The sequence below is a fragment of the Stegodyphus dumicola genome, chromosome 9 (assembly GCF_044657685.1).
Source record: "Stegodyphus dumicola isolate Sdum_Otavi_A_Nest chromosome 9, ASM4465768v1".
In the NCBI taxonomy this organism is placed as follows: Eukaryota; Metazoa; Arthropoda; class Arachnida; order Araneae; family Eresidae; genus Stegodyphus; species Stegodyphus dumicola.
In genome coordinates, this window is record NC_140776.1 from 86,140,186 (window position 1) to 86,157,714 (window position 17,529).

General features: G+C 32.2%; 1 non-coding gene across 1 annotated transcript; it reads left to right on the top strand.

The window, feature by feature from the left end:
* The first annotated feature begins 3,233 nt into the window (after positions 1 to 3,233).
* TRNAT-UGU (transfer RNA threonine (anticodon UGU)) lies at positions 3,234 to 3,306 on the top strand. The gene has a single exon. It is a non-coding gene; the product is annotated as a tRNA-Thr (tRNA).
* The last annotated feature ends 14,223 nt before the right edge of the window (positions 3,307 to 17,529 follow it).

Consider the following 17,529-nt stretch of genomic DNA (forward strand, 5'->3'; position numbering starts at 1 on the left):
GGTAGTATTAGAGATTTAAAGAACCCCGCGTTGCGGCCTATGTGCTTGGCGGGAAGTAGTTGCAATTGTTCCAGTGAGCTTCAAGTCTGCTGAATTAGCAGCCGTATTGTAAAACGCGGTGAGTTAGTTATTTGAGAGAGCCTCGTAGTTAGAATATTGTCTTTAATTTCTTTTCAGGTTTTTATTTTTATTTTGACTGCCGAGTTGGCACCGTTTGTAAGCGTCAAGAGAACGCAATTGTAAATTAGTACGTTGAATAAAAAGGGACTTAAACCCTTTATAAGACTCTGTGGTTTATACAAGCTTTCACAGTCACCTCTTGGTTGCGTGCTAGTTAGAGGCGCGCAACGTTATAAGCAAGCTTATGATTCTAAATCGTATAAATACAATAATTTTAATTCTATTCTCTGAATACTTTATACTTGCTTATAGTGAATTTAATGAAAAAATACAGAAAAAAAAAAAAAAGATGAGATACGTTCACCAAAATCACACAAACTTATTTTGCATTAAAAGTTATCTAAATCTTATAGCCATTAATTTAAGTAAATAACCTTGAAAAGTATTAGAAAAATTGAAACTTAAATTAATAAAACAAATTTGACAAGTACAGGAGGCACATATAATAATTCAGAGTGTCCTCATCCAAAAATGATAATTTAAAAGAACACACTTTCTTTTCATAAAATAAAAAATAACATAGTTTAGAAAAGAAAAATCAATAAAACAATTTTGCTGGCCTAATATAGTCGAAATATTTTTTGCAGTAATATAACTGGTGACGAATTATAGAAAGGAAAGAAGATTATCAAGGTTTCAGTGAAAAATGATAGTCTAAGTTCAATCGCATTTAAATCCGGCAACTAAGACAATTTTATTTCATTCTTATGCAAGGCTACATTTTATCTCGTCTCAGACATGATGATTTCTCTTAATTGGTGCTACCCTCTTCGCAAATTAATAAGATTTTTCATTCCTGGACGTGTATTTACACTCGCCATTTTCAAAAATCGAGTATGAAATACGGAAGAAAATGGAAACATGGAAGTATTAAATTTATTGACATATCAACAGTTTTAAAGGTAAACATAATTTTAATCTAAATTTGAAAACTCAAAAACTTGAGTAATTTAATATTATCTTCAACAAAGTGGTACCAAGGTAATCATATGGAGATATTCTTGTATTTTAATACATTCTTATTACGGCGGAGGTGAATCCTAGAATTTTATAATGCTTTAGATTAGAAAAGCGGAAAATAATAGTTAGTTAGTTAGTTCTGGAAGACTGCCTAAATATCGTGAGTGTAAGTGTTGTAAACCTAAGCATTGTGAGACATTTTGCACCTCTTGATACCTCACCAAATGTTCTATGCAATTTGTGGTCATTTATGAAAATATGAATAAATAAAATAACATTTTGAAAAAACTGTTGATTCTGTTGTATCGTCAAATGGCTCTTGCCTTTCATACAACAAACTATGCACTTGCTATATGAGAACGAACTATAAATCCTTGCTGAAAAGTCACAAACTTCAGAAAAAAGTAAAGAAAGCGTTGGCATCGAAAGTTAGCACATATCAGTTAGCTTGGGAACTTGTCTCAGAAAAAATCTGATGCGGACACCTCATGACTTCCTCGAATGCCTATTAAATTAAGCACTTTTGTGCTGCACTTCCTTTAAACTTATTTCGTAGAATTATTCTAACTTAATTAACCCATTCCTCAAAGCAAGTTGAAAATAACATCAAATATTGTAAATTTTGAAATTAAATATCCATGTCAATTTTTATCGTACGGAAGAAAAACTTCTTATACGTACGTACATATACCACAGAAAAAAAATCCATTTTGAATTCATTTTGGAATAAAGAGTCCTTTAGAGTCCTCATATGTGGACCTCATGCAAAAAAATAGTCAAAATGAATTCGGAGACTATCAAAATGTATATTTCAATTGAAATTTGAATCCTGAAATTTTTCGTGATTACAATATTTCCATTACTTCGTACAAGGGAGTAAAAATACTACAATTTTCGTTTAAAGATTCTCAAAAGACTATATGTTACGCGTTGATAAAGGTAAAGACGACTCGAATTCTTAATGTGTATGAATCTGATATCGATTAAAATGCTCTGTTAATAGTGATTTTAGAAATTTCAAATTCTGATTTTTTTTTTACAAAATAGAATTGACGAACGTATTTACTGTTAAATATGCACATTTTAATTGTTAATGAACTAAATTATATTTAAATTTAAATATTTGTTACTTATAATTTAGCGTTCTATTACACTTACTTAATTTTCTTAGAATGAGTAAGCTTAACAGAACGCCGCTATTATTTTTTCTTTTTCTTATGTTGATAAAACAAAATTTACTTCTCTATTTTTCTTCAGTAAAATGTTTTTCTGCTGGTGGTACTCAAATAAAATGTTAATTTATTTTTTCTTCTTTTTTCCGTAGATTGATCTTTTTTCCGTAGATTGGTCTGAAATTAAAGATGCATCTCACATTCCATGGTGCCTTAGAAGCCAAATGCAGTAATGTTATTTTTAATCTTAATTCGGGAATGGTGTTTCAGAAGCTTTACAATAATTTTGTGCAAGTGTTTTTCGCAATAATATTGTGCAAGTGTTAGAAAAGAATGAAATTTAATCATATTTTAAGAATAAATATTTAAAAGAAATAAATCCGAAGATATAGAAATTTAAATTTCATAACCACAGATCTGCAAAAATATCAATAGTAGGCTGAAATAAGAAGAAAACTCAGATGCGCACTGTGTCTTGAACGAAAAAAGGACCGGAAACACATTCCTTTTATTATCTATGATAAAAGAATAGCAAAATCTTGAACTTTGTTTTGATGCATTTGGAAAAGTTGACGCTTCATTTTGTTAAAAAAGGCTTTAGGTCTTCTAATTACTTTTAAATTTTTATATTACTTTTTAAGGTATTTCACCCGCCTTTTTGGCATGCCTTCGTAGTGTGGTGATCTGCAAGCTGGGCGCGTATACCAGAGGTCCGCGGTTCGGTTCCCGGCGAAGCCGTTGCATATTTTTATCTTGCCTGCTTCCAAAAAATATCTAATGTCTCTACAGTGGCGTCTGAACTAAAAGGGTGTCGGATGATGATTCTCCTCAGCCAGGATTTGGCGACTAGTTTCCCTAAAATCCCCAGTCACCCTTTAAAAGGGGGCAGTAGATTAGGTATTTCTCCCGCATTCCTGGCATGCCTTCGTGGTGTAGTGGTTTGCATGTTGGGCTTGTATTCCAGAGGTCCGTGGTTCGATTCCCGGCGAAGGCGTTGCATATTTTTCATCTTACCTGCTTTCAAAAAATAGCTAATGTTTCTACAGCTTCTTCATCTTGACTAACTCTAAAACGTATGATAATGAATTTTGCGATTATATTTCTTGATTGATCTCAAGGTCAAAATATTTGTTTAGCTTCACTAGAAGTCTCATTATAAAGTAAAATTTAAATTTTTTAGAGACAGAGGTTTCTCTTCAGTTTAAATTGCTTCTTATTTGTTAAAATCTTATTTTGGTTTCAACTATTAGAACATGTATTTATGGTTTCTAAACTATTTAATTTGCAAATGCCTGTAAAAAAATATAGTATGGTGTATCAATATGTTCTCAGATGACTCTTTTGTCACACATCAACTAATCTGGTATCGTGATTTTCACGGAAAAACACCATTTAAGCTCCAAAATACAAGCGAATTAACAACTGCTGGTAACGCAGTGAAATACAGCAGGGCAAAACACGACGTCTTTTATCGTCTTCCCGAGTTACTCCTGCACTCATTTCGAATTAATGTTATAGTTACTTACATTTGTTAAACCTTACATTTGTTCTCAGCTCACCTATCACTTTTTAGATTCATACATCCCTTTCCTTCTATTCTGCATGCTGACTACAAATAAATCGGCAGGAAATTGCTGTTATCAGTGATCACAGAGTATTTGATTAATTTTTCTATGTTTCGGCACTCACACCTCTTCGTTAATTTTATCGCAATTTTGCTCTTAATATAATGCCACTAATGGTCAAAAGATTGATTATTAGTGGCATTATATTAGAAGCAATATATGGCACTAATGGTCAAGGCCACTGAATGCTGGTAGTTCAACCTGGGTTCGAAACCAGACCAACAAGCTGACTGCATGGCTGTTTTTCGGGATTTTCTCTGTGTGTAACGTAAAATACAAGCCAGTCTCCCAAAAAGGCTTTCCTTCTCTTAGGAAGATGACCTTCTAATGCTTTTACATATTCAGATAACCGAACTTAATCTACTTCTCTCATTGTCAATACTGCCTGGTATAAATTCTTCTTGTTTAAAAGAAGTTTTTATTTTATTTATTTTTTAAGTGCATCTGTTGTTTATAAAAGTGCGGGATTTCACGTACAGAATGTTTTGTCCTAACATTCTGTACGTGAAATCCAGCACTTGTTATAATATTCAGTTTCAGTTTGCAAAAACGCTATAACGCAGAATTTGAGAGGAAAAAAAATGCTCGTTAGAATGTTCCCTCTAATATTTTACAAGAAAACAGTATTACGATATGAGTACATGGTATGTGCAGTCAGAAACAAAGCAAAAGTAGCAATTGCCTTTCGATTCTTTGCATTACTATCTTAAATACTTCGCCTCATCTAAATGAAGTCTTTATTTAATTTCTGTAATTGAAATAAGTTTAGACATAATAACCAATTACAAATAGATTCATCTATTTATGTTAGGAAAATAATTTTTCGAAGGTTTTTTAAAAAGCTTGCTCTTTTTCTACTCTGAACAAGGCTTCTCTTGTTATTAGAATAATCTAAATAAATATATGTAGAGCTGCTTATTGCTGAAAGCTTTCAGACAGTTGGATATTGTTTTAAATTGTATAAATTTCTGAAAAAAGTATGCCTTAATTTTTTTATCTAATACTAGTGATAATATAAAGAATAGAATTATCTGAATTTCTTGTATGGCGTTTTTGATGAGCGATAAAAATTCTCTTCTGAACACTGAAAATATGAAAAGAAAAGTAAATGTTGTTAGATAGTATATGGATGATATACACTAGTATGGATATACACTTTTTTTAACGGAATTTTGTACTTAATAGAAAAATTAAATTTTGTAAAATGAATTAGATAATTCTGTTAGTTTGATTAATATTCCTATTTAAAGGGGAAAAAAATAGACGAATTTCAGTAGTCTCTGACAAGGAAATAAATAAGCAGTTATTCGAGCAGTTCTGCGAATGATTTTGTAATGTGTTGAGTGGCTAACTGGCAAATTGCTTTTCTTCATTCAACGAATTCCTTAGAATTATGTAAGTATTCAAAAATGATCGCACCTGGGGACAACAGCTGGTTCCTTTCTATATAACTCTTGATTCACTTTAAAACAAATGCCCCCCCTCGCGGCATTTAAAAAAGTAAGAACGTCGGAAAAATTCTTGCCGCCGGGACCATCTGCTCCCGGAGCTCGCTCTCTGTGACAAATGGAATATATCCGAAGCGCTTTAACCGTCAAAAATCCCGCCTGCTAATGAGGATTAGACAGCCAACCGGGGAAAATCTCGCGTGAGCTCGTGCCGCGCGTGAGGGTGCGTGATCGAGAGGACAAGGAGGGTCGCGGCATCCAACATTCCCATTAACAACCCCGGAAATGGCGTCACGCAGGCCAAGGGAATCTTGCAACTGGTCAGCAGCCACCAACAAGAATATTTATATCGAGACCTCCACGAAAGGGGGAAGGGAAAATAATAATGAAAAAAAGAAATGGCGAGAAACAGTTTGCCGTTACACTTCAAAAGGGGGGGGGGCGTCGAGGATAATTAAGAATCAAAGTTGATAATTGAAGCACCCAGATCGCTTTGCGTGAGTTAATTTGTGAGGGGTGCTATCGCTTATGTGGAAACTAATAGCTGGATTTTTAGTTTGTTTCGTTGGAAAATGGGGAAAAAATAGCCGAGTTTACTTATTTACGAAACTTTGAGCTGCGATAAGAATAAAGAACTTAGTATCTCCAACGAAAAGTAATTTATACTCTGTTAATTATGGATATATCTCATGAAAGTACCAATAAAGGTATGGAATAATATCGTGCAAAGACATGATTCATTACAACTTCTTGGATACCATGGTAACGAAAAGATAACTAAGACATTCTAACCCTTTCACTTTAGGTCAATACGCTTTTATAAACTTGCAGTTTTACATCGAAGTTATACATTTCTTACTGATTATTTTTTACCATCAGCAAACCGATATTTTTATTTTTCTCTAAATACTGGACACCAAATATTCTTATTCCTGCTGCTTACAATAAAAGACCAAACGCACAGTTGTCATGCTTGATATTAAATGATAACATTATGCTATATCAGGTACTCATTCGAAGTTTCCCAGTAATTAAGTCAAAAGCAAATAAACATTATGCTGAAAATAAATATGTATGATTATTTTATTTATGTTCCTTTCTTTATAATTCTGTGTTTTTTACTACGTCTTCTGAGTCTTAATTGTTTGAATCACATTGATATGCTTCATTAAAATTTAATCTCACATGATAAATCCTAAATTTTTGCACAGCAGAATTTTAAATAACAATATTAAGAAATTGTTCTTAAAAACCACCTATAAAATAACAGATATGAGAAAATCTTGTTTCGAAACTCTCCACATTCAAGAAACCAGTCATTATCCAGTCCAGTCTCATCATTTCATTCATTTAAAATACATAATCATATACCTTCATTGCTTTGTTTCATACTGCGAATTAACCTTGAAATTTTACCCAGTGAACTTAAGAAATACTAAATTTTGAAGTAAAATAAGAATTTTTGCATAACATGTTATAACTAGGTGAGTTTTCAATTTCTTTTGCGTTCAGAATGTTTTATTAGTAGGTCGGAAATATTTAATCAAGGTATACTATGATTCTTTGTAAAGTTAGTTCTGACTGCAAAATGTTATTAAAATTTAATATAGATTTAAATGCAGCAGTAAATGTGGTACCTTGATGACTACGTTGATAGTTCTCGGAGAGAGAAAAATACTGGATGAAATATTTTTCCACACACAAAGTCGCAAGCCAAACAAAAACGGATTGCTAAAATATTATATTTTTAAAAAGAATAATGCACTTTGAAGAATTAAATCCTAAAGATCTTAATAATTTACTTAGAGCTTGAAAAAAATGTGTTTGAGGGAAAAAAGAGAGGGTAGTTCCTTCTTTGAGTTTTAGAGGGTCGCTGTAGATGCCGACATCTGACATTTAAAGCATTTCGAGCAAAATTTTTAAATGTCAGAAGTCAAAATGAACACAGTTTTAGTTTCTGAAGTTTTGATTTTAACAGTTTTTGCTAAGAGCGTTAAAGTTCTAATTTCTGAATTGAACAACAGACACTATTCATTTATTTATTAAATTAAAAGAGAATATTCAGTTCACGTGTTCATTAAAAAAAAACGAGTGAAAAACTGTTACATAAATATATTTTCCTATTATGTAAAAATCGCAAAATTTAAATTTACCATGCAGTCAGCCGGCTAGGTAAATACCTTTTATTTAACAAAAAGTTAAATTTATTTTTTTGACTGCTCCAGAAAATTTCCTAGATGACAATTTTGTTTTAAATAGCTCCAGATAAAAATTCTAATTTTCTTTATATTTAGTTCAAACTCTATATTAGTGATAATATTCTACATTTAGTGCAATAATATTAACTGTTTATAAAAGTGTGTTAGATAACACTTATAATTGTTATTGGCTGATAGAAAAAATCCGCATTCTTGTAGATTAAAAGCTTTAATAAAAAAGTTTGTTATTTAATGCCTTAGTATCTCAGAACTTTTCCGCATAGGATTTCCTTGTGGGAATAATACGAAATGTGTCATAGTCTGGTTATAAGGTATTTCTCCCGTCTTCCTAGCGTGCCTTCGTGGTGTAGTGGTCAGCATACTGAGCCGGTATTTCAGAGGTCCGTGGTTCGATTCCCTGTGAAGGCGACTGCTCATTTTTCAGCTTATCTGCTTCCACAAAATACCTAATGTCTCGATGGTGGCGCCCGAACTGAAAGGGTGTTGGATGAGGATTCTCCACACCCAGGATTTGGCGATTGGGTCCCCTAAAAACCCCAATCGCCCTTTAAAAGGGGGAGTATATAAGGTATTTCTCCCGCTTTCCTAGCGTGCCTTCGTTGTTCGGTCAGTACACTGAGCCGGTATTTTAGAGGTCTGTGTTTTGATTCCCGGCGAAGTCGATTGCTCATTTTTCTTCTTGCCTGCTTTCAAAAAATACCTGAGGTCTCTACAAGGTTAAATAATAATTTAGATTTTTAGAATTTTATTTCTGTTCTAGTATTATTACCTTAATTTACTCAAAATGTAATTGCATTATGAATTTCAGGGAATGGACTAGGATTAAATTATTTATCAATTATTTAAGCTTTCAAGATAATGAATTATTCTGTTACTTAAGTTCTAATCGAAATCAAAATTAGTAGTTAAATATGACTAGAAATTTTATTCGATTAAGTGAGCTGATAATATATAAAAAATCCTAGACAGAACTTATCAGGGTTACTTAATATTCGAAGCAACTTAACCTAATCAGTTGCCTACGTAGCTGCAGCAAATCTTGGCTACAAAACTAATGACGTTGTTTTCAGGAAAATGCATTTAAAATTTTTAACTTAATTGTACGAAACAAAGGAAGTATAAAATGGATTCAAAATCGATTTTGCCATCAAACGTATAATGGTTAAGAGAGCCTACTGCAGTACCGATGGCACGAGCTCGAATCCCCGAGAAGGCATGGATGTTTGTAAATGTATAATGTCCGTGCGCCATGGGGCATAAATATGCGGCTAGCCGAAAGTTCTCTTGAGAGGTTGGTTGTAGGGGAAGAGGGATGGGAGATCCTCGGACCCTTTCCCCAGAGGTGCTCTCCATCAAAATTGGGGGCGGAACTGAGCGAAGTCGGAATGTCACTTGTTGCTCAAGCCTCTTGTCAACGACAGGGGCAATCTTGCACTTCTTGCCACGATGTATTTCGTGGGCTTGCTCTCATGTTACTATCAGACGAGTGTTGTGCATCTCCTATTTAATTAATGAGGGTGAGGGATCGGGTATATGTATATATATATAAGCGAAATACCACTGACTCATCACGAGATTTCCGAAACTATGCATCCGAATGACTTGAAATTTTGCATAGCTACTCATTCCACGACGTAGACGCGCTCTAAGAACGGATTTTGCGTAAATCCTGTCCAAAATGGATTTTTGTTATACAGTAGAAGTTTCTCATACATTTGGTTTCCAAATCCAAGTACAGAATTGTCTTTTATTATTGGCAAAACTAGATATGAAATAAAATGTTACCAATGAATGCATTTTCCTTTAAAATTATTAAATTGATAAATAACTTGCATCTATCCAATGAATACAAACGACATTTAAATGAAAAGGTTAATAATAGCATTTATATTTAACTGTTATCATAAGTTTCATGAAAATAAATATTATTAAGAAGAGAAATAAATTACTGGGATGAAACATAAAAATGTTGTTGTTATTTATAAAAATTGCCATACATAAAAAATCAAGGACAAACTAGATCTCTCATCCGGCTTAAAAGTCCTTATCCGGCCTTTACTTTCGCAATCATTGGTCGCAGACATTTGCAATCATAAAAGTGTTTTAAAAGACAAAAATATTCATGTTTTAGCCATGTCAAATAAAAAGAAATAATAATTTTAAGGAAATAAAGAAATCTGACTTTTAATACGGCCTCGCGGTTCTTATAGTTATATATGGGAAAGTTTTATGCTCGTTATGGAAAAATTAAAAGACAAGAAGTTTAACTCCCATACTTAATTAATCTTATTATTTTGGTATTCTTTCCTTTTCTTTTTTCGGCAGCTCCAACAAGAATACAAATTAGTTAAAGCATAAATGAGTGCAGAGCTCTTGAGTTTAAAGATTAGAAGAATTTAATTTATCCTCTTAGGCGCCGGCTATCCGTTTTCGCTTCGCAAACGCATAGAGCATCACGTATTTTTAATATACTATAATTATTATTATTACTATTACACTATAATGATAAATATTATAATTATTATTATTACTATTAAACTATAATTATAAATATTATAATTATTATTATTACTATTAAACTATAATTATAAATATTATAATTATTATTATTACTATTAAACTATAATTATAAATATTATAATTATTATTATTACTATTACTACTGTAATTGTAAATATTATAATTGTTATTATTACTGTTACTGCTATAATTATAAATATTATTATTATTATTACTATTACTACTATAATTATAAATATAATAATAATTATTATTATTATTACTATTCCCGCTATAATTATAACAATTATTGTTACTTTAATTATAATTATTTTTGCAACTACTGCTAAAGAACTTGACCATTATGAAATAAATATATGTTAAAATTACTCTGTGGTAATTTTTTTTCCTCCAGAAAAGGAACTTTTACATGTTGACTTTGAAAGTGACAATCAAAATATTAGAATAGTTCAAACTCATATAATTTGACTTTCAGTAAAAATCTAGTACACAATATTCATGATGTTAATGTAGGCTATTTTCAAAACAATTTTTCAGAAGATATTTTCTAATCATCTTAACAACATTTTTCTACACAAGAAATGTCCCACTGGGGGCGTTTGCTGTATACAAGCTGCAAACTCAGCCGATATGGGGCACTAGTGAGCCCTTGAATTTAAAACTGATTTATTTACTTTTTTTTAGAATGTAGTTGAATGTAGTTGGATATGTAAGATGTGTCTTGTCAAGTGAATTATTCTTCGTATAATGTGTCAATAAAGGATTAAAAGCTAAGTAATTTTCAATTACTCTTTTTAGAAGTTCAGAAGATCCAAGAACCAGGTAAGATCTATTATTTATATCCGATTTTGTTTTAATACATCACTGAAAAATATGTAGTGGTCAGGTAAATTGTTAACATGGGGATTTGGGAAATGCCTTTTTTATATGTTGTGATCACTCTTTTCATAACAGCCCACCAGCGGCCGAGCGGTAAAGACGCTGAACACTGGTAGTTCGGTTTGAAGTTCGAATCCCGCGAACGGGCTGGCTGCATGGGCGTTTTCGTGGTTTTCCCCATGTGTAACGTGTATACGAGCCAGTTTCCCTTAGGAAGTCCTCCACGAAAGGCATCCCTCCCTTTAGGCAGATAGCCCTCGTGTGCTTTGCCATAATTAAATACACCAACACCATCTTTTCATAACATTATAGCACATTCAACGAGTGTAATTCTCAGCTTTGTTTTCCAAGAAAATCCTTTGCCCTCATTCTGAAAGCAATTCATCCCTTTTAGCCCCACGTAATACATCAATGAAGTATGTATACTCGAAGTACTTGGAAATATATGTAGGGTTCTGCTATGTCTGTAAACCCTACTAGCCGGCAAGCGAATTTTCGCTTTAATATGAAGCAATGACAAGCTATAATAACCTTATTATTTAATTATTAAATGAACAGTTGTGTTTTATGTGATAACGGTAAGGCTTCGAGGGATGTCTGCTTAAGGGAAGGGATGCCTTCGCGGAGGTCTTTCTAGGGGAATCTGACTCGTATATAATTTACACATGGAGAAAACCACGAAAACGACCGGATTCGAACATCGGACCGAACTACCAGTGTTTAGCGACTTTACAACTCGGCCACTGGTGAGCCCTAGTGTGAAAGACAGCGCTTACTAAATGCCTTAACAATTAAAGTAAATGCTCGGCGGAGTAGAGAAATACAAGATTTCTTAATACGTTACTTATGTCAAAATCTGAGTTTCATTTCTACTGTTTTATTTATTATATAAGAATATGTAATTCAAATGACTTTTAAATAGGACCATGAAATCTAAACTTAGGAAAGAAGTTAAGTGGTTTGGCAAATTCAACCTGTCTTAGCAAAGCTCTTCTGCGATTATCCATAGTTCGCGCTTTTACTACCAGTTGGCGAGTTTTCCTCTGATTGAAAATTTTCGTTCATATTTTTAGAATAACACGCCCAGGTGGTTAGGAGCTAATTTTAAAATTCTGGCATGAAAAATTTTATAGTATCGTTGTCTGCCAATCTCGCAAGCGAAAATCAATTTTGATAATCGTTTTAGTTCTGTACTTCGAGTTGAAATTCAAAATAAATCTTTAATCGTTTTTATACTGTTGTGTTTCTTTTGTATATTTATATTAACAATTAAAGATAGGACAAGCATTTATATTCATCTGGAAAGTTAGTCAGTTGTAAATCAAATTCGGTTTAATTTTATAAAGAACTGTGGAATCTCTGAAAGTTCTTCAGGTAAAATAAAATCTACGCCAATTATCATTATTTGTTCTTAACGTGTCATCTTCTCTCAGTTTTCCTCTTGCTAGAGTCAGAATACCTTAGATCTCATGAAGATATTCCTTTTCTGAAGATGAAATCTCTCGAACGATTGGCTGTAAATAATTAAGCAAATAAAGTCAATTAAAAATAGTCTTTGAGGAAACGTGACTTCTCCTTTATTTTTCATAAGAAGGCATATTTACGCTTCTGGGAAAGAATTATAATTTTTTTTAGCAGCGATGAAAAGTTAAATACCAAAACTACTGAAACCGGATTCAAAAGACGAGTCGTATACACAGCAATGGCTTAAGCATTACAACTGAAACTTTATCTGTCCCTTTAGACTGTGAATAAATGAAAAATGCTTTTAATTCCGTCTCTAAGCAGTTAAAGTAATTATACTTGGAACTAAAAGAGAAAAAGAAGCATTAGCAAATTCAACAAATATTTATCGGTGGGGATTTCAAATAATATTACGAGTAATTTAAATAATTTCGTGCTACTTACATTTAGAAATGCATAGAAATTACGCTATTATGCATACAAAATCGCAATAATACATCTGGGACATATAGCTAATTAAAGCCCAATACATTCAAGAGAAGGTGCTAATTATTGTTTTAACGAATATGAAATAAGTGCGATTTATAATCCTTCGAAACTAATATCACCAAATGTTGAAATCAATGTCTCCAATTATTATTTTCAGAAAGCTGCTTAGAGAAAAGGAGTATATTTAGTCATAATGTTATAAATAATTAATTTAATTTAACTAAAAATCAGTAATATTTTAAAATATTTTTAGCACATATTTCTTGTTTATCTTTCTGTGCTTGGAAATATGTTTGCAGAATTCTCAGAAATAGGAATATTACATTTCAGGTGCTGACGTTATATTTTTAAAAACGTTTTTTAAATAGGATTATGACATTTGAGAGAGCTTTCCGCCTATTTAAATGCCTGAATCAACTAACAAACGGAGTTAAAATAATACAAAACAAAATGTCGCTGAAATAACACAAAAAGGATCTGAAGTAATACAAAAATATTCTCTCTAAAATAATACAAAACAAAAATGCCTGCTGCAAAGTCAAGAATCTGCTGCACAGTCAAGAATTCTTGACTGTGCAGCAGATTTGTTGAAATGCGCAGTTCAACTGGATTTAATATCAGAGTTCCTATTCAAGGCTACCGTACCACTTGGGACTGCAATCTATTATAAATCGAAACTTGTTTACTCACCTGTATTAATAACCTGCAGTATATCGCACTCAAGCAAAGGCTTTCTAAGGCAAGACAAAGGCGGCAACCGAAATAGAGCCAAACGACTTTCTACTACAAGTCATGCAGTTACGATTCTATCCTGCCCCGCTTGCCCATCAAATCTGCATAGATCTCTTGACTGAGCGAATACGTGATGAAACGAGGCATAAATGAAAGATGTATGGCTAAACTTTTAACTGTCATTTAAACTCGAATGAGATCTTAGAGTAGTGTCATATAAGCTTATACTAATTTTATTTCTAGAGCACAATTCCAGTGCATTGCCTTATAATTCTTAGTCTTCTTATGTGTGTATACAATACATATTTTTATCTTAGTTGTTAGCGAGCGTATTAACTGTAAGCTAGAGAAAACTGTAATAATCTTATCTTGAACGTAACAGTTATTGCCATTGCAGTACGTAATATTCCAAGGAATAACTTCATGCGATTTTCGTTAAAAAATTGAAGCATGTATAACAATATGCATTTAAAAAAGCCAAAAGCTATGGGAAAACGAATGATTAATTCTGAGGAAAAGTAACTTCTGCAGCTTATAACTTAATGTATTCACTATAGCTGAAAATCAAAATTTTAGAATTGAATTTTTGAATCATCGTAGCTAGAAGCCAAATGTTACGTAATTGAAATCACCGCAAGAGAATTTCTCTTGCCTTTCTCATAAAAGGCATATTAATCAGGAAGAAAACTGAAATTTAGTTTTTTAATTGAAGACACTGAAAGGGATTATTTACTTGATTTTATGCGGTGCATGTTCTCTTATGAATTCAAAGATTGGATGCCGAGAAGAACAGTTTCGTGAACAGATTTGTTCTTCTCAATTTTTTGAATAGAACAAGCAAAATATAATTAGAGATATTTAAAATCAGATCAAAGGAAAGAACTTTTAATACAATTTAATGTTATTATCAAAGGTAAAGAAGTTTAGCACGATTTAATGTTCTTATTTACTATAATCAGTTTTGATATTCTGGAAAATGTTGAGGATGAACTACGAGTAATTGTCTTCCAAAATCTCAAAAGATTATTATATTAAAACACAGCTTCTGAAAAATTGTTGACTCTCATTTCGCATGACAGTACATAAGTTTAACGTCAGCTAAGAGTTAAGATATTACCCAGAAATTTGTTGTCAAAGTTATGAGGTAATACCTAGTGAAAGTCAAACTTCGATCTGAACAGCAGAATAGAAGGAACTCCTAAGTGTTAAGGTTTGATTTGATTGGAGTACCAGTTGTTTAAGTAAATCGTAACTGTTGAAAAAAGTTGGTAACCCAGGGATACAACGAAAATCATTTGCTGGGATAGGAGAAAATTTGCCTTGATCACAGCGATTTTGCTGTCAGAAGTCTGTTATAATAAAGATTATCATAGTAATCTTCGTTACTTGGAAAGAAGGAATTCACAAAGATGTCTTAACTGAAGGGTAGTCAATAACTCTATATTCTGCAAAGAAGTATTAAAAATTCAGCATATTAATCTAAAACGCATCAATCAAAAGTAGCTGGCGTTAATGGCATTATAATGAACACTGTAACTACCATCAGACAGTTTATTGAAATAATTAGATAAATAAAACAGCAATTATGAATTATACAAAAATCTCTCAGATTCTCCAGACTTTTACCTGAAATCCATTCTCTATTCCCTGAAATCACCTTGAAATGCTCTTGAAGAATTTCTGAAAGCTTAATGAGGAAATTAAAAAGTGCTCCATAGCTGAGCTCTACAGAAGCATCCAATAGTTGTCTTCTTGTACCTGAACATATGTACTACTAGAAAGATAATATATAGAAAGCTTAGGTAAGATGAAGTATTTTCTTCAAATCATGCCTTTTCTTGTCTAATACTAAGATTTTAAAGACGTCCCATGTACTCGAAAATCTAAGCGAGGATTTACAAATGTAGTTTCAATAAAATAATTTTACTAAAAGTACTTAGTTATGCAGTGTCATTTCATTATAAGGCATTGGATTATTATACTAAAAGATCATTAGGGATGGCCTTTATTTAAGACTTCATTTTATATGTATGAAATCTGTTTGTTCTTTTGTTTTTGAATTAAAATGTCTGTTTCAGTAGTGTATTCAAATTGTCGAAGTTAAACTATTTTCATTGCCGTAAAAATGGATAGAGAGATAAAATCAATATTGTCATTCGCGGATATGTTTTTCATATTAAGAAGAGGTTAATGAAATTACTTCTTCATATTAATCACTAAAAAAAAACTGGAATTTTCTGCTATATGGATAGGTAGATTGAATCTGACGAAGAAAGTCACCTCGATTTCCAAGAACTATTTTTTCGTTTATTTTATTTTTTTTTTATTTCTATTTTTTCGTGCTTGATCACAAGTCAATTTTGATATCGAAGGAAGATCCCCCAGGCGAATACTAACGGGAGAAATTAACAGCGTGCTTTGCTTTTTTTTAGTCTCTTTTTTTCTTAACTCGCTTTTCCCCTCACACTTCTGGTTTTCCGGAAGCCTCATTTATGCGGCAGACGACATTTGCATGATGTTCCGCTAGAGGAAATGAAAATGCCATCAGGTGTCGCTTCTTCAAACAACGTTGAAGTAGCAGTTGTTTTTTTACCTCACTGTTCTTCAACAACTTTTTTTTTTTTTTTTTTTGTCATTTTGTACTCGAGCGCAATTTTTTTTGACGCCTGAGTAACGAAATAAAAAAATACAAGCAACAAGCTACTTCCTAGAATAAAAAAGTGGCTGCTTCTGCTTGATTTCTTAACAGCTGAACTCCGTAGGTGGTATTGATTTCTTCTTAGCGCCTTGTTCTTATTTAGGCAGTTTGTTGTCGACATTTTATTTTTAGTAAAAAAAAAAAAAAAGTGAAAAAAAAAAAGGTGTGCATACTAAGAAAAGCTAAGATTCAGAACTTAATATTTTTTTTCCCTTGGGGAGAGGGAGATAGTAACGAGCAAAATATTTTCTTATTGAATCTTTTGACCCTTAAGAATTATCTATGCACGGAAATGAAGATAAAAGTAGAAACTCAGAACACAGAAAAAGATGTCTTAAATTTTGCAAGTGCTGAAGCTCCATAATTGATCAGTTTTTATAAAGAATTACGGCTGTATCAGAGTAATGTCATTGATAATCAGTGAAAAATAGACAAATAAAAGTATTAAAAGCATTCATTTTAAGAACTAAGTATAATATTTATTAACAGATGATAATTTTAGAATTTTTTATGTTATAGGTTTAGAAAGAACTTTAAACTAAATTGTATGAATTTTACTATTATTGCACAGTTAAGGGGATTTAAATGAAGGGGCAAAATATGTAGAATGTGAGATTGAAGGAGAAATGCCAATGTAAAATTTAAAATCAGGCAATAGATTAGATTATGAGAAAAATTCTATCAAGGACGATTTGGCGTAGGTCTGTCTTCTTCAGGAGGAAGAAAAATACTTGGCATAAGCACTTACTATTGTACTTACTATACGCACTTACTATACATGGCATAGGCACTTACTATTGACACTGTTAACACTAAAACAATATATTTACTTCTTTTGTTTATCTGCTGATTCTTAAAAAGGATGCTTAATAGTCTGCAATATAAACACTACTCATAGTGAAATATAGAATACTGTTAGATGAAGATTATAAAAACTTAGTGAAGTCTTCATTTTCTTACGAACAAGACAGCAATCACCTTACCATTCTGGTAATTTTTAAAAGAACTTGAATATATTCATCTGATAAAAGGCGTGTCATCTCACTGCTCACAAATACAGCTTCATCTTGGCATAATTGTCTATCAACTTTTGGGACACATTTCCTTGGCTCGGTAATAACTGTAATTACAACATAAGGATTT